We start from the raw sequence: 27,075 nt of genomic DNA, 5'->3' as shown, positions 1-27,075 counted from the left end.
AAAAAAAAAAAAAAAAAAATCAAGATCTCATAGGTCAAGGGAGTTAATCAAGATCTCATAGGTCAAGGGAGTTAGTGGAAAAAAACATTAAAGTGGTATTAGACATCTTTTTCAAACACAGGAAACAAAATTCCAGAAGGCATCCATTTCTGAAACAAATCCCATTCATTGTGTAATAATTCTTCCCAGACTTAACTTTTCTTTGGCACTTCTCTCAATAGTTGAATGTTCCATTGGCTTTATGAGCTGCTAAATTTGGTGAGACTGATTTTTTTTTTTAATTTAATGCACAGACTGCACTTCCTATTGGAGTCTTCGAAACAAGTCATACTGACTTAAAATATAATGTCTTTTGCACTTACATTCTTTCTTTGTTTTATTTTTGCAAGTCTTAAGAAATGTGTTAGTATCCAGGATGTTACAAATTTTTGTGATGCTTAAGAGGACATCTTTCTGGGTCCAGCATTCTAGTCATGCACCAAGAAGGTAGAACTGAACAAATCTATCTGCGCACTACTCAGTAGGCCTGCCTTTTGCTCTGTGGGAGGGAAACAATATTTCTCATATACTCTAATTAAAGGAGAATAAACTGAACCTCTCTTACATGAAAATATTTCATATTTTGAAACATGAGTATATAAATGTGAAGTCTTATAGTCTTGAAACTTGGTATTGGTAAGGTCTTTACAGTGTGCCAATATTCAGATTAATGTTTCCCAATGTTTCCTGATGAGTAAAATCACCAAATCACTTGTTCAAAATACAAAATATCAAGACCCATTCCAGATCAATAAAATCTGAATGCTGAGGGCTGGGGCCAGGAAGTTCAAATGGTGTAATTTTTCTCCTGAATGGTCATAAATGTGTGTATTCTTGAAGAAAAAATTATATTATTTAAACAAAATTTATGATGATTTTTTGTTAAAAATATGGAGCAGAGGACAAGAGGCAAAGCAAACAACTGTGATATTTATTTTTGTAGATAACAATTTCATATGGGGAACTTAAAATTATGATATAAGGACACGAGCCAGAAACAAAGTTAGCACAGCCTTTTGTTCATTGATTGATTTTTATTTCAGCATATTACAGGGGTACAAATGTTTAGGTTACATATATTGCCTTTGCCCCACCAGAGTCAGACCTTCAAGCATGTCCATCCCCCAGACGGTGTGCACCACACCCATTAGGTGTGAATATAACCATCCCTTCCTTCCCCCTCCCACCTGCCTGACACCCAATGAATGCTACTACTAAATGTTCACATAGATGTTGATTAGTTAATACCAATTTGATGGTGAGTACATGTAGTGCTTGTTTTTCCATTATTATGATACTTAATAGAATGGGCTCCAGCTCTATCCAGGATAATACAAGAGGTGCTAGATAATCATTGTTTTTTGTGTCTGAATGGAACTCCATGGTATACATATACCACATTTATTAATCCACTCATGTATTGATGGGCACTTGGGTTATTTCCACATTTTTACAATTGTGAATTGTGCTGCTATAAACATTCTAGTGCAGGTGTCTTTTTTTATATAATGTCTTTATTTCCATTGGGTAGGTACCTAATAATATGGTTGCTAGATCAAATGGTAGTTCTACCTGTAGCTCTTTGAGGTATCTCCATATTACTTTCCACAGAGGTTGTACTAGTATGCAGTTCTAACAGCAGTGTATGAGAGTTCCTATCTCTGTATCCATGCCAACATTTTTTGTTTTAGGACTTTTTGATAAAAGGCATTCTCACTGGAGTTAAGTAATATCCCATTGTGGTTTTGATTTGCATTTCCCTGATGGTTAGAGATATTGAGCATTTTTTCATAGTTTTATTGACCATTCACCTGTCTTCTTTTGCAAGTTGCTGTTCATGTTCTTTGCCCACTTTTTGATGTGGTTGTTTGATTTTTCTTGCTGATTTTTCTTAGTTCTGTATAGATTCTAGTTATCAGCCCTTTATCAAATGTGTAGCATGAAAAGATTTTGTCCCATTCTGTAGATTTTCTGTTTGCTTTCGTGATAGTTTCTTTAGCTGTGCAGAAGCTTTTCAATTTGATCAAGTCCCATTTATTTATTTGTGTTGTTGCTGAGATTGCCTTTAGGGTCTTCATAAGAAATTCTTTCCCTAGGCCAATGGCTATAAGAGTTTTTCCAACATTTTCTTCTAGAATTCTTATAGTTTCATGTCTTAGGTTTAAGTCTGTTATCCACCATAAGTTGATTTTTGTGAGAGGTGAGAGGTGCAGGTACTGATTCAGTCTTCTACATATGGCTATCCAATTTTCTCAGCACTATTTATTGAATAAGGATTCTTTTACCCAGTGTATGTTTTTATCTGCTTTGTCAAAGATTGGATGGCTATATGAGGATGGTTTTACATCTAGGCTCTTAGTTCTGTTCCATTTTCATTTGTCTCTTTTCTTGCACCAGTACCACCATGTTTTAGTTGCCATAGCCTTGTAGTATAGCTTGAAGTCTGGTAAATTGATGCCTCCCAATTTGTTCCTTTTGCTTAAGATTGCTTTTGCTATATGGGGTCTTCTCTGGTTCCGTACAAAGTATAGAATTATTTTTTCTAGATCTGATATGATGCTGGTATTTTAATAAGGATTTGATTGCATATGTGGATCAGTTTTGGTAATAGACATTTTAACAATGTTGATTCTGCTGACACATGAGCATGGTATGGTTTTCCACCTGTTTACATCCTCTGCTATTTCCTTCCTCAGTGTTTTGTAGTTCTCCCTGTAGAGGTCTTTTGGATTAGTGAAACTGGTAGCTTCCTTTCAGAGGAACATATACACTTAATAATGAACCATAGAACAATAAGGATTCAGGTACAAATAATACTTCAAAGTTATGCTTATCCTAGGACTTGTTAATTTAATAGTAATAATCACAAAAGGTTTTTTAAAAAATATTTTTAAAACTGTAAAGTGTATAATAATTTCTGAATGTCCTTTATGCCCTGGTACATACCATGTAGAAGGAATACCAGATGGAAAATCCATATGAACTCCAGTCCTTAGTCAGAGATTTTCAAATCTGTAGAAGTGGCTATTTTACAGTTAAAGAATAAGTAGAAAATCCTGAGGAGAATGCTGCTTTAACCAAAAACCAGTTTTTCTCTTTTTAATTGACTATAACTTCTCCAAACTATAGTCTTCCTCCTATAAATAAGCATACTTGCAAAGGTAAAAATCTCATAAATATATCAGTTTGACTGATACAAACCTGTTTCTTGCTTGGGAAGCAGAAAGTGTATGGGGATAGGAAAGAATCAATAAGAAAAATGATAGTAGAGATGAAGGTTGAATATCTGATGTTTCATTAAGAATTTTGAAGAAAAGTCATATGCAAAATCATCCTGATTTTGCATTCTGATCATCAAAGATAAAAATGCCTGTCTGCTGGGCTAGGAACCTTGGTTCTGTTGCCAACCCTAATAACACTCTTCCCAGAGAAGATGATTTCTAACACATGATTTATAGAATCAGAGCCTATAATTTTCAACAGACAAACCAAACTAATTCCCATAGTATCTGAAAATCAGTAAATCTCTGGGTCCACTGGCTATATCTTGGCTACCCCCTCCAGGTAGCAACTCTAGCTAGCAGTTACAAGATCAATCTTAGACTGTAATCTCAGCCCTGCTTTACCCATGCTAAGACACACTTAGAAATAAGCCAAATAATTGTTTTCAATCGGTGTACATGTAGCTGGTGAGAGCATGGCTAGACACTGGGAAAAGATTGAAGAAAGGAGAGGGGAATAAGATAATTTTATTATGAAACACCACTTGAGATTTAATTTGTCTAATACAATAAATTCATTGAAATGTGTCTGTATTAGTCAGGATTCTCCAGAGAAACAATAGGATGGAGAGAGAGAGATCTATAATCAGGGATTTATTATGGGAATTATCTCACACAGTTATGAGAGCCAGAAAGTCTCAGGATATGCCATCTGCAAGCAGAGGAATTAGGAAAGCCAAGAGTGTAACTCAGACTGAGTCCCAAGGTCTGAGAATTTGTGGGGCCATGGGTTTAAGTCTGGGAGTTGGAAAGCCTGAGAACCTGAAGTTCTGATATCCAAATGCAGGAGAAGTTGGATGTCCCACATCCAGAAAATAGAGCAAATTTGCCTTTCCTCTGCCCTTTTGTTCCAGTTGAACCCTCAATGGATTGTAGGATGCCCACCCACATTGGTGAGGGGAGATACTCTTTACTCTGTCTACTGATTTAAGTACTAGTCTCTTCTGGAAATTCTCTCACACATACACACCTGAAAATGATGTTTTACCAACCTTTTGAGTATCCCTTAATCCAGTGAAGTTGACACAAAAGTTAACCATTACAACATTGTAGGAAAACTCTAGAGTGTTTGCTTTGAGAGAAAAGTTATTTCTGGAGCTATTCACAGAATAATAGAGGTGAAACATGACTCTTTACCCTTTAAATGTGGTGGTGGTAGGTGGAGAGGGTTTCTCTTTCCAAGCTCTCTCATGTAGTTATTTGCATATCTTGTCACAAGGGCCTCTCCACAGTGCCTCAAAACATGGTAGCTGGCTTCACATGGTGACTTTCTTCCAAAGAGTATAGTATAGAAAAGGGAAACAAGAATACAGTAGGCAAACCAGTCAAAGGCTGCCTCAGACAAGTGATCAAAGTCAGCATCAACAGTGATAAGTCATGTTCATGGCATGTACCCTTGGTGTGATGTGATGGGTATGGTACTTTACCTCTGTAATCTTCCTCTCCAAAACCCACAACCTGAGTCAAATCATAAGAAAACTATCAGGCAAACTCCAATTGAGGGAATATCTGGCTAGTAAGCCTCAAAATTATTAACGTTATCAAAATTAAAGAAAATCTTAGAAACTGTCACAGCCAAGAGGAGCCTTAGGAGACATTAATGCTAAACCTCATCTGGTATCTTTACTGGGATACTAGAACAGGAAAAGACATCAGGGAAAATCTAAGGAAATCTGAAAATGTATGGATTTAGTCAATAATAATATCAATATTGGTTCATTAGTTGTGACAAATGCAGCATAATAATCTTCTAAGATGTTAACATTAGAATGAAGTAGGGTGGGGTATGTGGGAACTCCTTGTGTGATTTTCCCAAGTTTTCTGTAAATCTAAGACTAATCTAAAATTTAAAATTTTATTTAAAAAATAGTTGACAACTTCCTACAAATTATTATTAAAAGCCTTTTTAAAAAAATTATGAGAGATAGAAATATTTCTTACACAAATGCTCTGCCATTTCTTAAATAATTGCTATCATCTCCGTATACCAAACTGTGGACAAAATGGACTAAAACATTAAATATTAAAGAATTAAATATTGCCATAATAGAGCTAAATATCATGTCTCAGCAGAGTATTATTCTAAGCTTTAAAGTGTTAGAAAGAAAAAAATTATAAAAGATTAAAATATAAATATTTTAAACCTCTGCTTAAACAATGGGAAGTACTAGATAACACCACTAAAAGTTTAAAAATATATAAATAACTTCAATGAATTTATATTTTAAAATCAAGAGTTAAATACATGACTAAGAAAAAGATATGAATAATATACATAAGGGTAAACAATAACCAAAAATAAGCATTGACATTTTGCCTTGAAGGTAATGAAAGAAAAGTTTTAAATAAAACATTAAATGCAATGCTTTGCACACAGTAGGTTCTCAGTACATATTAGTTAAATGTATTGACTCTGTGTGTGTGTATGTGTGTAAAATTACAAAATTTAGAAATATAATAATGATAAGATGGCAGTCAAATAAATATACTTACTCATATAATTTAGTGGCAGTGAAATAAATGTTATAGCAGCCTGAAAACATAACTTAAATTCATAAAAATGACCATTTACGTTCACCCCATTATCTAATTTCTGAGACTGTTTTTACATGGATTTGTTACCTATTGCTGTATAACCAGAAGTACATATCTACAGAGATTCATAGGCTATGGCTAAATGTGTGGCTAGATTTTCAGAGACTTAGAAGGAAATGACTAGGAAATTAGTCACAAGGAGGTCTTGGGAAAATGGGCATGTGCATAGACTTCTCCAAATAGGCAGGTAGTTCATGTCTCATGTGAATGCTCACCGAAGAGGGATGCTTACAGAAGAGGAAGACTTTACTAAACAAGTAGATAGAATGGCTCATTTGTGGATTTTAGTCAGTGTCCTTTCCCAGCCATCCCTGTCATTGCCCAATGAGTTAATGAACAAAGTTGTCATGGTGACAAGGTTGGAGGTTATATATAGGCTCAGAAACATGGACTTACTGACAGCAATCTATATACATTTAGTGCTGAGTGCCCCATTTCTCAGCAAAAGGGATCAACACAGAGCCCATGGTATAGCACTATTTCCCCAGAGCACCAACCAATTGAATATTTACATCATGAAAGGAGCAACACTTTTTCTTATTAAAATAGGTTCTCAGGATATGGATTTGCCTTCTTTCCCTACAATGCATCTGCCAAAACTGTCATCTTTATATTTATAGAATGCCTTATAATGCTATTCCAAGAGCATCACTTCTAACCAGGGAATTCACTTCCTGGAAAATAAAGCATGCTGTAGTAGTCCCATAGTCATGGAATTACTGTTTTTTACCACAAGCCTTACTTCTGATGCTCATGTTTGTATTAGTTATTCATTTCTGGATAATACGTTACCTCAAATTTAGTGGTATAAAATAACAAACATTTATTACCTCATGGTTCCTATGGGTCAGAAATATGGTTGCTAGCTTAGCTTGGTGCCTCTGGTTAAAGGTCTCCCAGGAGGTTGCAAGTAACAACCTCATATGAAGGTTGGTCTCATATGAAGACTCAGTTGGGGGTGTTGATGGAAGATGTTTCCTGCTTCCAGATTCACTCATGATTATTTCAGATCTTGTTTTTTTTTTTTTTTCACATGGACTGCTCCACAGTGTCTCACAAGATGGTAGCTGGCTTCCTCTAGGGCAGGTAAACCAAGAGAAAACTAAAGACAGAAGAATCCACTATCTTTTTATAACTCAGTCTTGGAAGTAACATATCATCATCTCTGCCATTCTCTTTTGATAGAATTGAGTCACTAAACCCAGGCAAAGAAGTCCCAGGGATTACACAATGTGTGAAAGTCAGGAAGCAGAGGTCATTGGGAGCTATCTTATACAAAGTATAAAAAGTAAAATATTCTTTTCATCATTACTTGTAATACTCTTTTGTGTGTAATATTAACAACTTAAATGTCAAACAATATAGAAACAAATTCCTACATTAAAATACAAAATAAGAAGTCCCTAAAATAATTATATATATGATAATATAATGGAAAATTCTTATAAAATAATCGTAAACAGAAAAGCAGAAAAAATTATGCAAATATGTACGTAAGTGATACTGACATCTGAGTAGAAGTTTTTCCAAGTTCTTGGTGTTCATAAGGAAAATAATTTTAGAATGCACCTCATAAGTCAAGCAAGCAAAGCTTTATTGGAAGTGAAAGTACACTCTCAGGAAAAAGAGTGGGCAGACTTGTAAAGAACAGCTGTACTGAGAGGAAATGGTCTTAGATCTTTTGTAGTCTTACTCATTGAAGGGAGGAATATTCAAGGCCAAGAAGCTGACTTTTACTAAGAATTTGGGTAGTAATTCCTAGAATTAGGTTCCCTCACATTTTCATACATTATGTGGCTATTTTGGAATTGTCATGCTGATTTCAAGGGTGGAAAAATTTTAAAACCATAATGTAAATGATATTGTAATTAGCCAAGTTCGTGTAAGGTGTCACAGATAGTTGACAAGCCAGTGGAGGCCTGTTCTTGCCTGTAGTTATCAGCCTCTTTTGTTTAAGGGTTATTTACTTTAACACTTATCCCCAATCTTCAAGCCCCTGCATCTGGTCTCAGCCCTGTTTCTTAGTCTCCTGCTATAACACAATATTCAAAAATGTTTAATATTGTTTTAAAAATGTTTTACATTTTAAAATATGAGAAGTGGTAACATTGAAAATATTTAATGTGAGTTTCTTAGCTGTAGGAAACATCTTATTCTCAACTTACAAAATTACATTAAGAACTATCATAAAACAGAATTGACTGAGAGTATAGATGACTCAAGACAAATTTGTTATCACTAGTGGCTTTCAGTTTTTAATAATATCTTCTTGGTGTATATAGAATCCACACTTTTGTACCATACTTTTTATCTATATTCTGAAACCAATATATGAATAATTAGGTATTATTCATACTGCTGCCTCTGATTCAAAATGGTAGATACAGCTCTACATATCCAGCTATTTTATTCCCTGAAGATTGATTCTCTTTATTATCATACCAAAACTTGTACTAACAATAGAGACTTTGTCCCTGAAACCTTTTTGGGACAATAAATTAAATCATCTGTAGTAATGTTTTTTGCTGCTTAGAAAATGATTGTAAACATATGGCAATGCCAAATGATTTTAATTTATCTTTCAGTAAGCAAGAAACAGCATGTCATCACTTAAGTAGACTGGTGATGTTGCTTTTTCATTACGAATCACTAATCAAAAAATATTGACTACTGTCCTCCCCAATGTTATGCCAGAAACATTGAAAAATGCCCTTGTATAAATGTAGAATAAGAAGATTTAAAGAAAACCTCAGCAGATACGATACAGTTAGTTCAGATTTCAACATCCAAATTATGATTAGTAAGTATAGTTGGTTGTATAATCCTGGAAGAGGTCATGAAAAAACCAACAGTCTTTTCAAACTAAGGTCTTTGAACAATCTAACAATATTACTTGCTCTAAAAATAAAAAATAGAAATGAATTTAACCAAATATAAACATAAAAGTCTTTTTCCATTTGTATGATAAACTAAAAAATGCCCTACCTAATGATCTTAGCACCAGCACTGTCAATTTAAACTCTGTGTATTGAGTAGAATGAAGGAGAAAGGGCTAGATGATGTGATTAGAAGTCTCTCTGACCTCCCATTATATAATTTTGACATAATTTTTAATTGATTAATATCAGATTTTACCTCATTGCAACTTCCCTGTTTTTTGTAAAAAGACTATGAAAATGGAATATAGAAACAAATATCAATCGATGTGTTTTGATGAGGATGAATATATTTATGGATCTATAATATTTAAAATGGGACTCTCTAGAAATCTAGGACATATAATTTAATCTAGGATAAAAATTTAAAAAATTAGCTGACCCATACTTCCCACATCTAACTTGAGCTTACTAGCAGCAATCACAGTGATCAAATCATAAAAGAATTTTTTTTTGTGAAAAGAAGATAAGTTATTTAGGGAGGCAAGGTGCAACTTTGTAAGTAATGGTCAATGACAGCCCAAAACTAAATATTTCAGGGTATAAAAATAATAAAAAGATTACAAATTGTTGTATCTCTAAATCTCTTATTAGTTAAAAATAATCCAAAATGATCTTTTAATGAAAAGCCACCATGAAAGTCCCTGTCACATCTTTCTTTCTTTCTTTTCTTTTCTTTCTTTCTTTTCTTTTTTTGGGGGAGTGGGTAAAGATGGGGCCTCACTATATTGCCCAGGCTGGTCTTTTACTCTTGGGCTCAAGTGATCCCCCTAACCACATATTTCTTAATGAATGGAGCCAGATTACGAATGTAATAACGATATTTCCAAAACATTATAACCTAGCCAACACATATTTATTTTTTCTCGGGATATGTTTATTTTTCCAGAGATCAGATAGACCTAGAGCTAACAACCCATTATTCTACTAGGAATTTTTAAATAAAGAATTCTACTTAATGCCTATAATTGAATTACTGCTATTTAGAACTCCATAAAGTAATACTGCTTATAATGTTTATAATACCTGTAACACTTATAACGCCTTGAGAGCAGCAACTAAATCCCTCTTATTTATGCAACCTGATGAAATATTGGTAAACTTTCAGTGAATTTTTGATGAATCAAAGTAAATAACTTACTTAGAGCATTTAGCACATAGTGGCATATACAAAGAGTTCTCTACCCAAGTTCAGTCTGAAAGTCAGACATTAGATTTGAGTCATGAGGAAAAATACCATATTTTGGGCAGGTATGACAAATTCCAAAGCCTAGAGTTGCTAACAGGCAAAATTAAGTAATAAAACTGGTAGGATATGTATTCAGGGATTGGTGGAGACTGTGTGAATAGGAGATTATATATTTTAGTCTAAAGAGTTATTTTATTTTATTTTTATAATACAAGAAGGATGGCCTGTATTGCTAGATTCAATTATTTAAATAGAAGCCAGAAATACAGATTTCGTGTTGAATTTCATGATCATTAAGACTTGCTACAAGCCAAACCAAATTCTCTTGTGAACAGTTTGCGATGGTTGATACATGCTTTTGAGGAGAAGTGACTGCTGAGAAGTAGAGAAATGCTGCAGAATCACCTGGTGCTTGTTAAAAATGCATATTCCTGAGGCCCTCTAATATAGACTGATTCAGCAGATCTGAATTAGGCCCCACTATATATTTTTAAAGTTCATTAGGTATTTCCTATACAAACTAAAGTCTTAGAATCACTGTTACAAGCTATTTATTCTAAAATATAGGAAAAAGGAAGGGAATAGAATGGGCAAAAGTTAAGTGGCAGGACCTTACTGGCAGGCATTACTGAAGTATCACTTCTTTTATGAAAACATCAGGTTTCTAGTTTAGAATTTCCATATCACAGGTGATCTCTAAGAAAGCACATCTCACCCATGGGCAGGGCCTGCTCCTGTGCCTCACTGCAGGCACAGGAACAACCACACATGAAGCTTTCTCATTACTAACATTAAGGGGAAAAAATGATGAAAATATTCATGAAAATATTCATTTTAAAATAATAGTTAATAAGAATTGTGTGAGCATGTCTCTGTAAAAGCAAATACCTTTTTAGAAGCAGATTACTGCAAATAACCATGCCTATGGAAGTGACATATGGGATTCAGTGGGACCAGTACTTCAGGGCAGTGTTGTGGGAATGATCAGTGGGTTTACACTGTAGTCTCCTACCGTAAAAATCTATCTCCTCAGTCACAATTGCCTCATGTTCATCTTTTAAATGATAAGTTCCCTGTATGTGCTAACAAGTCCAGAGCCACGTCTGGTTTAAAATTGCCTTTAAAATATGTAATTATCTATTAAATTTATATTTAAACGTATAGGGTTGAGGATATTTCTGAGTCTTCTTGGCCTTGACTGATTCTTTTCTTTGGTAAATCCATAGACTTAAAAAAATATTCAGTGCCTATTTTTAAATTTTTATTACTTTAGCTAATAGATATTGATTATAAACACCCCAAAATGTATAAGACTAAGTGTAAGTAATGCTTCACTTAACAACAGGGACATATTTTGAGAAATTTGTCATTAGGTGATTTTGTAGCTGTGCAAACATCATAGGCAGGGGTCCCAACCTATGGTGAGTTGTATATTATTTTATTATATATTACAATGTAATAATATTGGAAATGAAGTGCACAATAAATGTAATGTGCTTGAATCAACCCCAAACCATCCCCCACCCTGCCCCTGGTCTGTGGAAAAATTGCCTTTGATGAAAATGGTCCCTGATGCCAAAAAGGTTTGTGACTGCTGTCATAGAATGTATTTTTATTTTTTCTTTGTTAGTTTCTTTTATTAATATAATTATTTAAGACATATATATATATATATATATATTAGATCTATGGAAAATATCCTATTTAAAACATTAATTTTTTCAACAAAATTTATTGTGCCAGACTTAGCAGATGTAGCAATGAATATCATATATTCTTTTGGGGCAGTTACCATAATAATTGCATTTTTCTTTAGTTTTTTTTTTTAATATTTCGAAGTGTTAGAGGGATACACATTTTCAGTTATATGGATTGCTTTTGTAATGCTTGAGTCACGGTTAAAAGTGTGCCCATCACCCAGATAGTGTTCATTGTACCTGTGAGGTAGGTTTTCACCCATCCTCTCCTCGCCCCTCTGCCCTGCTTTGATTTACATTGAGTTTTACTTCCCTGTATGCACATATGTGCTCATCAGTTAGTTCCAATTTAGTAGTGAATACAGGTGGTGTTTGTTGTTCCATTCTTGCAATACTTCACTTAGGAGAATGGTCTCCAGTTCCATCTAAAATGTAGTAAAAGGCATTAAGTCATCCCTCTTTGTGGTTAAGTAGTATTCCATGGTGTGTGTGTATATATATATATACCACATTTTGTTAATACACTCATGAATTGATAGACATTTGGGTTGATTCTACATCTTTTCAATTGTGAATTGTGCTACAATAAACATTTGAGCATAGTTGTCTTTTTGATAAAATGGCTTCTTTTCCTTTGGGTAGATAGATACCCAGTAGTAGGATTGCTGGATCAAATGGTAGGTCAACATTTAGTTCTTAGAAGAATCGCCATACTGTTTTCCATAGAGATTGTACTAATTTGCAGTCCCACCAACAGTGTATAAACATTTCTTTCTCTCTGTGTCCACACTAGCAATTATGGTTTTTGGACTTTTTAATAAAAGCCATTCTGACAGGGGTAAGGTGATATCACTGTGGCTTTAATTTGCATTTCCCTGATGATTGAGCATTTTTTCATGTTTATTGTCCATTTGTCTACCTTCATTTGAGAAGCCTCTGTTCATGTCTTTTGCTCAATTTTTAATGGGGTTGTTTGATTTCTCTTGTTGATTTGAATTCTTTTTAGTTTCTGATTATTTGTCCTTTATCAGTTGTGTAGCTTGTGAATATTTTCTACCATTCTGTAGGTTGTCTGTGTGCTCTGTTGATTATTTCCCTGGCTGTACAGAAGCTTTTTAAATTTAATCAAGTCCCATTTATTTATTTTTCTTGGTACTGTGATTACCATTGGGATCTTCTTCATAAATTCTTTGCCAGGTCGATATCTATAAGAGTTTTCCAAAGTTTTGTTCTATAATTCTTATAGTTTCATGTCTTACATTTAAGTCATTTATCCATCTTGAATTAATTTTTGTGATTAGTGAGAGTTATGGATTCTGTTTCTTTCTTCTGCATGTGGCTATCCAATTTTCCCAGCACCATTTATTGAATGGTGATTCTTTTCCACTGGGTATATTGGGGGAGGGGAAGGGGAAGAAGGCAGCCTGCCCAGAATTTCCAGGCTCTGGGAGTCTCTCGGATCCCCAAGGACCCACTGGACCTCTTTGGCTCCCGTAGTCTGGGACAAAGGGAAATGTTTGTGTAGGAATGAGTAAGATGAAACCTGAGGAATTATAATCCCCTGAGGAGGATAAAGGCTCACTGTGGTTAGGGAAGCAATATGGCACATGCAGTCCTGGCTTGAGTCTGTGGTGACAGGAAGTGGCCCAGGGGGCTGGGAGTCTGATGCTTAATCTACAAGGAGCTCTCAGATCACTGGTGGCAGCAGTTTGGGGGCTTATGTGTGTAGAAAATCTCTTCAGTAGCTCTGAAACCCACTGACTGTAAGAAATGCAAGGGAGACAGAAGCAAATCACTCCACCTACCCTTTTCACTGGACTCTAAGCCTCTAGGGGGTTGATCTCTGCTGATATTTTGTTCCTTCTTGTTCTGCTTCACAACTTCTTCCCGTGGAGTCTCTTGTAGATTCTGACACCCTTCCCTCAGAATCACACCTGATCTATGTTTGTTTTTTTTTTTTTTTTTTTTTGTTTCTTTCATCTAAAATTTTCCTTCTTACTGTGACGCTGTGGCAGCTGGAGTCTCTGGTCATCTTCCTGATGTCCCTCCACAGAGTGTACTTACACAGACCTAGATGGAATATGCTACTAGACACTCAGCTTACATGGTATAGCCTATTGCTCCTGGGCTACAAACTTGTACAGCATGTTACCATAGTGAATACTACTGAATTGTAACAGAAAGGTAAGTACATGTGCATCTAAACATAGAAAAGGTAATACACTGTACTACGATGTTAGGATGCCTACAATGTCACTTGGGAACACAAACTTTTCAGCCACATTATTATCTTATGGGACCACAGTCATATATGTGGTCTGTCATTGACCTTAACATCATTATGTTGCACATGACTGTATATTGACTATAAACTTTGCAATTTTCCTCATCCAACTTTGGTACAAAGAGGAAGCCAATGTTAAAAGTTGGTGTGATTCTTTGGAGACATTTCTACATGTGCACATAAACACACATACACACATGTTTTAGTGAAGGTCTGAATATATGGAATCAGTGCTATTAATAGTTATCTGATACTATTCACTTGACAATGCAGATTGGAGATCCTTTTTGGTCAGTACTCATTAATCTACCTCATTCTTTAATCCATGGGAAAATTCTGTATTTTACTCTATCCTAATCTATATAATTGTTTATTGGTAGACATTTAGGGTGCTTCCACAGGCATGCTTCTAACCATGCACATCTAGGAACCCCTGGGCTTGACTTTCTGCTCTCATATCTCTCTCATGATCTTCTATCAGATACTAAAATTATTTTCCAAAAACATCATTTTCCCAAACACCCAACCTAATGAAGTTCCATTATGATTTTAATGACTTTAGTGCTGGTAGGACTATCAACAATGTCAGTCTTTCTTCCTTCTTAATTTAAAGTTGAGCATGTTTATAAAATTGACTGTGTTACATGGGATTGAATTTTACTTCATTTATAAATATGAGCATGACCACTGTGTGTGGACTGCCAACTTTGGCTCATACTGATCAAAATCAAGATGAAGAAAATGTATATTTAGGTTGTTGGAGCTATCTTCTATATCTTATATTATTTGGCCAATGCATAGCATCTTTAACATCTAAATATTATATCTGTATTAATAACCCCAAATAGTAGTTCCAAAACCATGTTGTAGTTTATTAGAGCTCTATTCCTAAAGATGAAAAATAATCTTTAGGATACACATCCAAGGTCACCTAATTAGTTCTCAGGTTTGCTTTGTTAGTGATAATCTTATTCTTTCTCCAGCTGACATGAACTTCACAAAGCCTCTTTTTGAGCCTCTGGCATTAAGAATAATTAATAATAAGCTAATTGTTTCTCACTATATGAGACATCTCTGTATTTTCTGTCTATCAGGATTGAGCAAAAACACTTCATTTACTGTGAATTAAAATTATAAAGTTACTTGAAAATAGATGTATTTTGCAGCAAAGTATGCTGTGATCTATTTTAATCACAATAGCAATGACAACTCTAGCAGGCTTCCCTTTCTGCTTGATTGGTCAAGCAGACAATTACCTGTGTCCTACTTCAGAGCTTACCTGCTGCAGGCTGGTCCATGACCTCCATCTTCAGCCTTGTCATTCCACAGCACTGAGTGGAAATGGTGATCATCCCCATGTCTGCTGGCTTCACAGCAGTGCTTTTTCTTCAAACTGTAAATTAGTTTTGCAAATTAGGTTAAAAAGTTTCCCAGATATTCACACTGTAGCCTTCCCTCTAGCTATTGTCCCAATTTTCTCCTTTCCTTTCACAAAGTTATAGCAGTAAGAAACTTGACCACTGCCTCTGTTTTCTTGACACGACTCTCTCCTTAAATACACAAATCTAGTTTTCCTGTCTTTATTTTAGCAGAACTGTTACAAACATTGATATTTTAAAATGCCCCCTTCCTGATTTTTGGGAATAATATATAATCATTGTGGATAATGTGCAAAAGACAATGAGTTGTAAAGACACATAAAATTACTTATAAACTCACAGAGATAAATGCTATGGGCTTGTTTGTTTTTTACGTTTTCATTTTATAGTTTTTTGCTTGTTTTTGTTTGTTTTTATTTTTGTTTTTACTGTGCTTACAAACATAGCAGGTGCATTTTTCTTTGCCATTACAATTTTGGGGGAAATAGATTTCAAATGTGGCTTTAATTTTATTATTAACTAGTTGTTCCTTAGGTTCTAATTGTTTACTATTACAGGAGATCCTGTGATATATATTTAATTATGCATCTTTGAGCATATTTCTAGTATTTTTACTCAGATAGATTGAAGGAAATACACTTGTTTAAAGAATATTGGCAATTTTAAAGTTTCTGATGAAAACTGCCAAATCGTTACAAAGGTTTAATTTAGATTCCAATAACATTCAATGAGTATTCATTTCATGACTCCTTGAAAGTATTATGTTTTTAACTTTTTCTAATATAATAAATAAAAATAATTGTTATTGTAGTTTATGTTATTTGGATTTTTTGTGGAATGAACATGTTTATTAATTATGGTTATTTCCTTGTCTGTTAATTGCGTATTCATGTAACTTTACTGCAGATAGTTTTCCTGGTTTGCTGTTAAACCTTAAATTTTATTTATGATGTCTCTGATGAATGAAATCTTTTTGTAGTATACAGAAAGTCTTCCATAGTAAAAATCGATCATATCTATGAATATTTGCCTATGTAGTTGCCACTTTCTCTTCACCTCTTTTGCTCTCATTCCTTTTCTCTTCTTTCTGCCACTTAACTGTGTGACGTTAGGTGACTTTATTCATCTTTTTTAGCTTCAAATGAAAATAAGATGTATACAGTATGATAACCATAAAGAGTAAATAAGATAATATTGGGAAGCACTAGGCAACATCTGATTTCGATTAAAATTTGTAATTTTGCTCCATATAGCTTGTGCATATGTGTTGTTAAATTCATTGCTTGTTTTACATTTGTTTTTTGTAAATTTTTAGAAATTATTGTTTATGGTGTATTATTGTCAATATAGCAGAGCTATTTTAGAGTATTTTATCATATATTCACATATAATAAACTCATTAATTCTATAAGTTTTAAAATTGGGCTTTCTGTCTAAAAACTAGGACAATTTGTTCCTTTTTCCATTATTGTTTGTTGTATAAATGCTTTTATTCTAATTGTATTAGATCTACTTCCAAGCCTGTGTTAAATAATTATTGATTTAATGAGCATCCTTTATTTGTACTTTTTACTTCTGAAAATGTGTCTAGAGTCTCATCACTAAACATAGAACTATTGATTTGAGATTTTTGTTGCTATTATTTCTAATCATATTAAGAATTACTATTTTAAAAATAACTTTAATTAAGAAGAATTGATACATTCCAGATTTATAGAAATTATACTTTTTTCAAAGATTTCTCAATGTTAGTATATATTTTAATTCCTTGAATGGAACCTGCTTAACTGTGAGACAGTTACCTCCTTATGCACTATTAATTTCATTCTAGCATTTTACTTAGGATTTTCATATAAATTATTTTGATATATGTATTTTATTTTTAACCATCTTGGTCAGATTTTGCTATCTGTGTTATCTTAATTTCATAAAACAAATTAGGTAGCTTTTCAACTTCTATAACACTTTGTATGTATCAGGAAATGATCTTAAAAGCTTAAACATCAGTCCCCTAGTGTGCATAAATCTGGTCCATATTTTCACATAATGCTTTAACATTTCTATTTCTTTTTTGTTTATTGTATAATGAAATATTTCCTCTGTTTCTTGAATTATTGCTGTCTTTTCTGAAAATTATTAACTTCAATAAGATCTTAGTATAAAATTTTTATAAAAACTATATATCTACTTTAATATTAAAATTGATATATTATTTAATTATCCACTTCCTTTTAATTTCCAGATGGATTTTTATCTCTTTATTGGATTTGTTAGAGTTTTCCTGTCACTCTCAAAAAGAAACATCTATTGACTTTATCTATCAATGATCAATTCTAACAGTTTTCTGTTTCTAATCAACTTGTTTTTTCTTTTATATTTTTGAAAAATATTTTCTATTTAAGGATCCCCAGTAATTACCTAATAGCCAAATCTAGTAACCTTCCGAACACCTAATAAGATTCCTTTTACTTGTGGAAAGTGTCTCAGCCAGAATTTCCTGGTGAAACACTCTCCTTCTTTTCGGTCTACTTTAATTATTCATCTTCATTTTACTTCAAAGTTCCACTTTTCTCTCCCAACCACAAACAGGGACCTTCTCCAAAATCAGCCTGTATTCCTTATTTGCTTTGTAGACCTCATCCAATCACAGTAAAAAGTCAATAAGGCTATATCCTCATATTGACATTCTTCATCCATAGTTCTGTCTGCTGAATATTCCCCTTAAGAAATTAAACTCAAAGTGAAATTGAACTCCAAGTGAAGTCAGAAACTTCACAAAAGTAATTACTTGTTGTGATTTCCTGATTGCTGATAGAGTGTATCATTTTTATTACTTCTAAATCTTTTTATCTTAAAGTGATCCAAATCCTCACTCACCTGCTTGGGCTGCAAAAACTTATCTACTTCTGTATTTATAGTTCTCATAATCTCATCTAAGTCCTGCTGAAGTCTGTGCACTGTCCTCTGTATCTGACAGCTGGCTAGCAAGCCTGGTTGTTAAGTGAAAAAACAACTAGGAAAAATTCAGTCTCCCTTAACTGTGTAAGTGCTTGTCCTGGGGCCGCCTCTTTTTCTTCTTTTGGATGACAACCTGTCAGTATTTACTTTGGGATGACTATCATGGTAAACCCTGCCTTTGTATCCCTGGGAAACACTGGATATTTTGATTAAGTACATTATTTTCAACAATGAAACTTCTGCACTATTAGGTAACCCCCGGTACAAGTTCTGAAGAGAGTCTCATAACATCTTGCTACATATGCCTTGTCTCAAAACAGAGTCCCACCTTAGAAGATAATTTTAATAAGATGCTCTTGACAGTGAAGTTAATATGCACATAATATATATTTTTCTAGCATCTTATATTTTTTATAATGAATTTGAATTATGAGGGAAGAAATTATTAACTTCAATAAGATCTTAGTATATTATTAACTTCAATAAGATCTTCCTTTCTGTATTCACTTTTAGTATTGTAGGACAAAAAACATGGGCTTTGGACATAGACATACATAATTTTGAATCTCAGTTCTCTAATTCATAATGTAACTGGACATTATTTTATCTTTTGCTTCCTCATCTCTACATTAGTGAGGGAAAAAATTATTTCATGGAAATATGAATGAAGCAACAAATTCTATCCTTCCACCAGTGATTAGTGGTATAGTAGGAGATAAAGAAACATTGGTGTCCTCACTTTAGAGCAAAAGGAAGAAAATATTGACACACATTTCTGTGGGCTCTGAGTTTGAATTTATATGATCATTTGATGGTAATTTTATTATGTATTTGTTGATATTGCTTACCTGTTTCCCTCAGAGTGAGACCTAAATGGTCCTGACCACCCTTTTTAAACAATCTCCTACTTGAAGAATGCTGATAGCCTTTTGAAAAATCAGTATGCAATTTAAAAGGCAAAGACTGAGGTCAACATAGCAAACCACAAACCTAATTTAAATGCCTCAGTCACTAAATTCAATGTGACACTCTGAATACCGGCATATTTTGCTTTCTGTCTTTAAAGGAGCCTGAGAGAAAGAGAGAGAAGAGAGAGAGAGTCTTCTCAATTAAAAAGAAAATTTGCTGGTAGAGTTATCAAACCTAATAGCAGTGTTGCAAAAGTGACCTGAGAACTGCTGGAGAATTTCTACTTAATGGGGGCATTTAAATTAGCTAATGTAAGTGGTGTTTGAAAAAAAAAATAGGCTTAATAATTACTTTTTTAGCTGGTGATGTCTCTTTATTTGAAATTTGTTTCTGGGAAAGTTTGAAAGTTGACTTTTTGGAAAATGACTTTTTTGCTACACAAAGGTTGGTCTTAAATGTCAAACATCATTTGTTGGTTGTTTCAATTTTTTACTGTCTGGAAGGATTTTTGGGGGTGAGACTTGTTTTTGACGTCAATTTAGTGTTTTAGAGAAGTGGGAAATGCTGGTTCTATGAAACCACTGGGTTTGAGAAAAACATAGAGCACTGTTATACAGAAAAATTAAGTTTTTGTATAATTCGGTTGTGACCTTTTTGAGTGATTAACAGACTGCTTGTCTGGTAGTAGAGTTCAGTTCTTTCTCAGCCATTTACTAAGAAGAATTGAGTACTGTTTTAAGAATTCTATTCTTTGATTAAAACTGGAGTCAAAAAAGCGCTTAAGATCTGCAAAGGGCACCAACATTAATGCCATTTTAGTCTCTGTAACTTATAGAATGAATATGTAAATTTCTGAGTTTTTTTCCCATGCCTCTTCCAGGGAAGAATGAATCTAATGCGGCCTAATACTCACACTTTTAAATGCTTCATTGAAAATGTAAATTCACCTTCTTATTTGTATTCAATAAAGGAAATTTTGGTAGTGGCAAAATTAAAATAGCATCTGGTTGCCAAGGGTGAAAACATTAGGGAAGTAGCAGTATGGTACATTACTCATCATTAAAGTGTTTCCATTATATCCAACCTCATGTTGATGACACTATGAGTTACATTCTTTTTCAGGATATCTTAATATCAATTCCCATTGTGAAGCTCTTAATTTAGCATGTTTTTCTTGCTCTAGAGTATCACATAAAACCTACAAAGCAGTTGGAAGTGACCTACAGCTGAGATTATAAAAACCCTGAACATACATTTCCCTGATTCTATATTAATCATATTTGAGCCTATCCACAATGATTAACACCATGAAACCATGGATTCAAGTTTATGGAAGTAAAGCATGCAATGTGCAAGGATGTAAAATTAATGTTAAGTTGAAATGATTCTCAATGGTCCTATTAACTATATGGCCTTATATTGAAGAGCATGATTTGGGAATCTGTTAAGTGTGATTTTTTGAATTCCAAACCCAACATGTATTATTATAGCTGTTCAATGATGGACAAGTAACATAACCTCCTGAAACTTCATCATCTCCGTATCTAAAATGGAAATAGTAATGGGACCTAACTCATGCAGAAGATAACACCTAAATATAGTGCCTACTTCAATGGAAATAATTCCAGCACATGGCAGAATGAGCTGATGTGGATGGATCAAGACCTGTTAAAAACTCGTGGAAATGCTAAATAAAATGAAATAACAGAAAAAATGATCCAATCTCAAAAGAAGGGGACATGTATAGGTGCCCCAAAAATATAACAGGAATAATAAAAAGACAAAATATTAAGGGCTGGGGGGCTTTTAACTGTTTGGGTAGTTCTAAGTTCTACGTGACTATGATGTGGGATCTCAGTGCTGTTGTGTGGACAGGAGAGTGCCCTCAGCCTGTGTAGCTTTGGAGAACTAAAATCAATCTAACTATGAAAAGCCTGAGGCCTCAATAAATTACCGCCTCTGTCAAAGGAGGTCCAGAAAAATTTCACTCAGTGTCCCTGGGAAACAGTGAGAAGGAAGCTTGTCTTCTGTTTGGAGCCTTGGTGGGGGCAGGGGATAGGGTACTCAAGAAAAAAACAAATACTAGCATAAAACATGCAGGTATATGATATAGGTTTATTTTTTTATGAAACAGCAACCTAAAGACAAGAAATTTACTGCTGTGAAAGGACATTTTATACTGAGAGTAAAATAAACTTTCAATAGAATTAAAATTAATCGAAACAAAATACATGATAGGAGAACACAAAAAACATGCAAGAGAATCAGCAGATGCAACACGAAGAACACACCAAGAACTAGGGGAAAAAATCATAAAAATGAAAACCTGGAATAAACTATAAGAGAGAAATGTTTAAAGTGACTTTTTGTGAAGAAGAAATAATTTAAGAACAAATAATAATAAAGAAAAAATAAATAATAGAATAACATAGAAGAAACATAGGCAGATTTAGAAAAACAGACCTACTGAAAATTAAACATATAATCATAAAATTAAAAATTCAGTAGGTAAATTAAACACTAATTTGGATCTTGTAAAGGCAATGTTTGTGCATTGGAAGATATACCTGAAAAAAATCTCATAGAAAGCAGTAAGATTAAAATTATGATATTATTCAATAATTATTGTTCATAAACAATAATTTCTCTTCTTCTCCTCTCTCTTTCCTCTCTCTGTCCCTTCCAAAGTATTTTTCTTTCTTTCTTTTTTTTTTTTTTTTTTTTTTTGAGACAGAGTCTCACTCTGTTGCCTAGGCTAGAGTGAGTGCAGTGGTGTCAGCCTAACTCACAGCAACCTCAAACTCCTGGGCTCAAGCAATCCTACTGCCTCAGCCTCCCAAGTAGCTGAACTACAGGCATGTGCTACCATGCCCGGCTAATTTTTTTCTATATATATTAGTTGGCCAATTAATTTCTTTCTATTTATAGTAGAGATGGGGTCTCACTCTTGCTCAGGCTGGTTTCGAACATCTGACCTTGAACAATCCGCCTGCCTCGGCCTCCCAGAGTGCTAGGCTAGGATTACAGGAGTGAGCCACCGCGCCCGGCCAGTATTTTTCAATTATTTACAAAATGTATCATGACAATGATGAACAAGATAAATAAATTCCTACTCCTCCGAAGCTCAGAGATTATTGAGTTAGTAGATACAATACTTTATTTTAAAAAATTAAAAAAAACAAAACAAAACACAGATATTGGTAAGTTCTTTGCAGAGAATTAAAATTGGGTCTTAGAGCAGCGGTCTCCAGCCTTTTTGGCACCAGGGACTGGTTTCATGGAAGACAACTTTCCACAGACTTGGAGGGAGAGGGGAATGGTTTCAAGATGATTGAAGCTCATTGCATTTATTATGCACTTTATTTCTATTATTATTATTTTGTAACATATAATGAAATAATTATACAACTTACCATAATGCAGATTCTAATGCTGCAGCTGATCTGTCAGGAGGCGGAGCACAGGTGGTGATGTGAGCAATGGGAAGCGGCTGTAAATACAGATGAAGCTTCCCTTGCTTGCCTCCTGCTGTATGGCCTAGTTTCTAACAGACCACGGACTGATACACGTGCATAGCCCAGCGGTTGGAGACCGAAGCCTTACAGAATGACTGTATAAGTACTTTGTATTTTGTGGTCAGGGAAGGTCACATCAAATAGTTTTTAGAAAAACTACAACACAAAGGAAGAAAATATTTTTCCTTCAGAGAAGCAAAATCTAACTACTTCTCCCAATTACCTCTTGATGAAAAATTGTGCTATAATTGAGTAATCAGAGCCAATAAGTCTTGCAAAAGTTGAGGTGGGGGAGAAAGAAAAACCTATAAAGTAAAATAGAGTAGATTTGGCATGTAAAACAAGCCCCTGGCACATCTTTGGCCATTTGGCCACTGGCCTTATAAAAAGCTCAGCCCTATGATAGATAATGAGTAAACAACTCTGGATTCCTTGCTAGATTATGTCTGTGTTTTCATATGGTTCAGAAGGTACAAAATCATGTGAAGGACCATGTGTAATTGCTACTGCCAATATGAGCTACCCAGAGACCACTATGTTGATTTATAGTCCTAGTATTGTCCTCAAGGTGCTTCTAAATTCTCCAGCTGTCTGAGGACTATCTTTACCTTAGTATAAATTTTAAACAAACATTTGGCTTGAGCTTCCACATTATTTAGAACTAGAACTTCAATATCCCCTAATATTCCCTGCAATTCTTTCAGGGGAGGAGGGGTTGCATATATTTCTGTCTGTCCACTTGTCCAAGTATTTCAGCTATATTATCAATCATTGTTTTGCCTTTTTGCTTCCCTTGTCAACCTCAACATGAAACCAATCTTCCTTTTCTTTAATCCTCTTCCCTTAAATATCTCTAACACAAGTTAAGTAGAGTTTTACTAGAAGTTGACTGGATGGAGAGGGATTATATTTCACCACAGCAAAGTATATACATGTATGCTTAAATATCATTGTTATTAATATTGCTTTTGAAATTCCTTCCATGAGGAATTTTTGTTTTCTTCTCTGGTCTCAACTCACCATTTTTTAGACACCTCTCTCTTTATTCCTCTCTCCAGATTTCTTAACCTCACTTCTTTTCTCTATTGTCCCCAGTGAGCTTCACCTTTTCTCCCTAGAAGCTTCAGTAAATGTTAAATTATCCCTCTGTTAATCTCTTTATTTTATAGCCTTCGACTTTTCAGATCAAGTCCTAGCACCTGTCTTTAAGTAACTAAACTGGTCCATCAAGATGTGTTGTTAAAACTAAGATAGCTTTCTGCATTATTTCTGCCCAATTTATTTTTACTTTATTTATGTATTCACTATATATATGCATATATATGAGTGTGTGTGTGTATATATATATATATATACACATATACACACATATATATATTTGGACACTGCATATTTATTAAAAGAAATTTGAAATATTTAGCTAGGAGTGGTTCTCCCAAGGGAAGTGATTAACTTGTTTTCATAAACACTAAGTTTGCCAGCAAAATATCTAGGAGACACTTAGTATAGGTGGTATGGAAGATGTAGATTGGCCTATGAGGGTGAGAGGCTGAACAGTTTTTTGCCTAAAAGCCATACCTGAATCTGTAGGAATGAGTAGGGTTTCTGAGGAGGAGAATGTTAAGGCAGAACCTTAGGGAAAACTCACATTTAGAGAATGCAGAGGCACTAAGACAATGAAAGAAACAGAAAAGTAGACAGGACGAAGAAGAAAATTAAAGTTCTCTCAGCTTTGAAAGCCCAGGAAGTTGAGCATTTCAAGAATGGTTGTAAGATGGGAGAGGGCAGGAAGGTTTCAAATGCTGAAGGAGTCAAGATGAGCATGACAGTTTCTAAGAGGCATTTATGTCATCGAGAGAACAGTTTCATTCAGGGAAGGAGGCTTGAAGTCAAATTACCTGACATTAATTGGGTGAGTGGAAAGTGAGGAATTAGAGGATGTTCTTTTGAAAGGTTTGTAGCAAACTTTTGAAGGCAACATAAATGTCTAGCAATAGAGGAGAATGGTATATTTAAAATATCTTTATGTCTTTTGGGGTATTTTTTAAAACTAAAAATATTTAAAAATGTATAATTTAAAAGAATGCAATGAGAAAAAACATACTCTCTTCTGAGGTATAGAAAGACTAGATTGGCATATAATAAAAACAATTAAAATTAAAAAGAGAGAAAACTGTAAAGGTATATAAGAGAGACCAATGAGACCACACTATTGTTTGGGCATGGTGGCATGGCTTCTGTGTCTACAGTTTAAATTTAAATGGCCCCCTTAACCAAATTCTATTGAATAATGTAGATGAGGTTTGCACTCATACTAGTTTTATCTGAAACCTATGAATGAAAGAATACATTAAAGGTTATTAATCTGAGAAATGTACATATGACTGCTTATAATTAACCTTTATAAAAGGCTGTCTAGTAAATTTAATAATTCATATTCATAAGCCCTATATGTCACATCAGAAATAACTGTAATATTTTCTCTCATGGAAACAAGATTTTGTCTGCTATGTTTACTGCTATGCTTCTAGTGAATCCTGTATGAAATGTAATAGGGGCTCATTTAATGCTTGTTGAATGAGTGGAATTCACTTATCCCCAGATGTCTTTGAAAAAAATCCCTCTTCTAAAAAAATCTATGTCCAATGTGGGTGCTAGCTACAGAATAGATGTACTTGTTTAAATAAGTAGTAGGCAATCTGAGACCTTGCATGCAAAGCAAACCTTGATGTAGTGCTTAGACATAGATCAAGATAACTGTTCAGCATTGATTTATTTGAGAAAATGTTTTGAAACAACCATGTTAGTTAGACTTGTATGTTTGTGCGCACATGCTGTATCTCTGTGTACAGACCTGTTAATTGAGGTTGGTCAGGTCTTCTAGGACTCTTGGTCCATTGAGAGATAGCCTATTTGTTGATGGATCAACTTTTGACCTAGAAATTAATGTAGCTTTAATGCTTAAAGAGACCTTAGAGATAATGTTCTCAGCATCAGAATTGGTAAGAAGAGGAAACAGATGCAGGAAATTTAAGACATAGTGTTCTATAGTATGAGCTGCACCTCCTGATTGCCTATTTATTTTCCCACCTCCTTCACATTAAGCTTTAGCCCACATCCCAGTTAAAATGATCTTAACTATCTTCAGCATATGAAGCACTGCTTTGCAAAGGGTAATCATTTTTAGATCTCTCTAACGAATGCCATTTGAACTTAAACATTAATAACTTAAGAAAATAAGTTGTAATACATGTTAATTGCTTATAAAAATTATTTACATGCTAAAAATACTGAAAATATTTGGTATGTATCTTAATTTATCACTGAAAAATAAGCTAAAAATGTTAAAGGAATGGTCAAAATTGGTATTATAGCTATTTCTAGAAATTATAAACACTATATGTATGTTTTAGTATAATATTTTTCATTAACATCAAAATTCAGTTTTGATATTTATTTTAGTAAACATGTATAAGTACACTACTTTAAATTAAAACATTTTCTAATAAACTGTAAAAGTATGGCAGTAGACAAATGGCAAAATATGACTAGAACTACTCAATTTAAAATTTCTAGATCTCTAAAGAAAGCATTTCCCCATAAATATATTGTGAATGGTAAAAAATATAAAAAGGCAGAAGAAACTCTTCTCTCTTACCTCCAGGTACAAAAATAAAACTGGAGACCATTAAACGCAATTGAATATAATCCAAGTGGAATATAGATGTATCTAAATTACACAAATACCAGTATTTTATGACAAAACAAAACATATCATGGATTATGTACAGTGTATATATTTTTTGGTCAAGCAACTACTTATCTAATCTGTTCGATTTCAATTGTGGTGTAGTAATATTTTGTACCAATAATTTTCTAATAATTACTAATACTAATACTATAAAATAATGTACTAATTATTTTTGTGAAATATCTTATTTCTTTCAGTAAATACATATATAGTAGTGTTGCTTTAAATTAACTTATATATTATATATATATTATATAATATATACATATATTATATAATATATACATATATACATATATTATATAATATATACATATATTATACTGTGGCAAATTTTAAACTATCAAATAGAAATGAGCCAGTCCCTTTGGAAGCCCCTGTAAAGTCTACTGTGCACACACAAGATCCCTTGGCATGTCAGAAACCTTTGGCAGGAAAACAGCCAAGGCCTGTATACTAATTTAGAAAATACAGAAATAACTTCATTGGGGACAATTCAGTTACTTTCCTATATTTCAGATTCTCTATGATATTGTCAGGAC

The 27,075-nt window shown here is 33.8% G+C and overlaps 1 protein-coding gene and 1 long non-coding RNA gene across 2 annotated transcripts in view; one reads left to right on the top strand and one right to left on the bottom strand.

The window, feature by feature from the left end:
* The window catches only part of ADGRB3 (adhesion G protein-coupled receptor B3), a 682,014-nt gene that overhangs the window by 221,467 nt on the left and 433,472 nt on the right, over nucleotides 1-27,075 (top strand). The window lies entirely within an intron of this gene.
* The window catches only part of LOC142870964 (uncharacterized), a 152,729-nt gene that overhangs the window by 77,403 nt on the left and 48,251 nt on the right, over nucleotides 1-27,075 (bottom strand). The window contains exon 2 of the long non-coding RNA XR_012919307.1: nucleotides 15,301-15,414. This is a non-coding gene — a long non-coding RNA (uncharacterized LOC142870964). The remainder of the gene's footprint in view (nucleotides 1-15,300; nucleotides 15,415-27,075) is intronic.

This window comes from Microcebus murinus, chromosome 5, assembly GCF_040939455.1.
Source record: "Microcebus murinus isolate Inina chromosome 5, M.murinus_Inina_mat1.0, whole genome shotgun sequence".
In the NCBI taxonomy this organism is placed as follows: Eukaryota; Metazoa; Chordata; class Mammalia; order Primates; family Cheirogaleidae; genus Microcebus; species Microcebus murinus.
The sequence above is the reverse complement of the archived record's forward strand: the minus strand, read 5'-3'. Positions and strand labels throughout refer to the sequence as shown.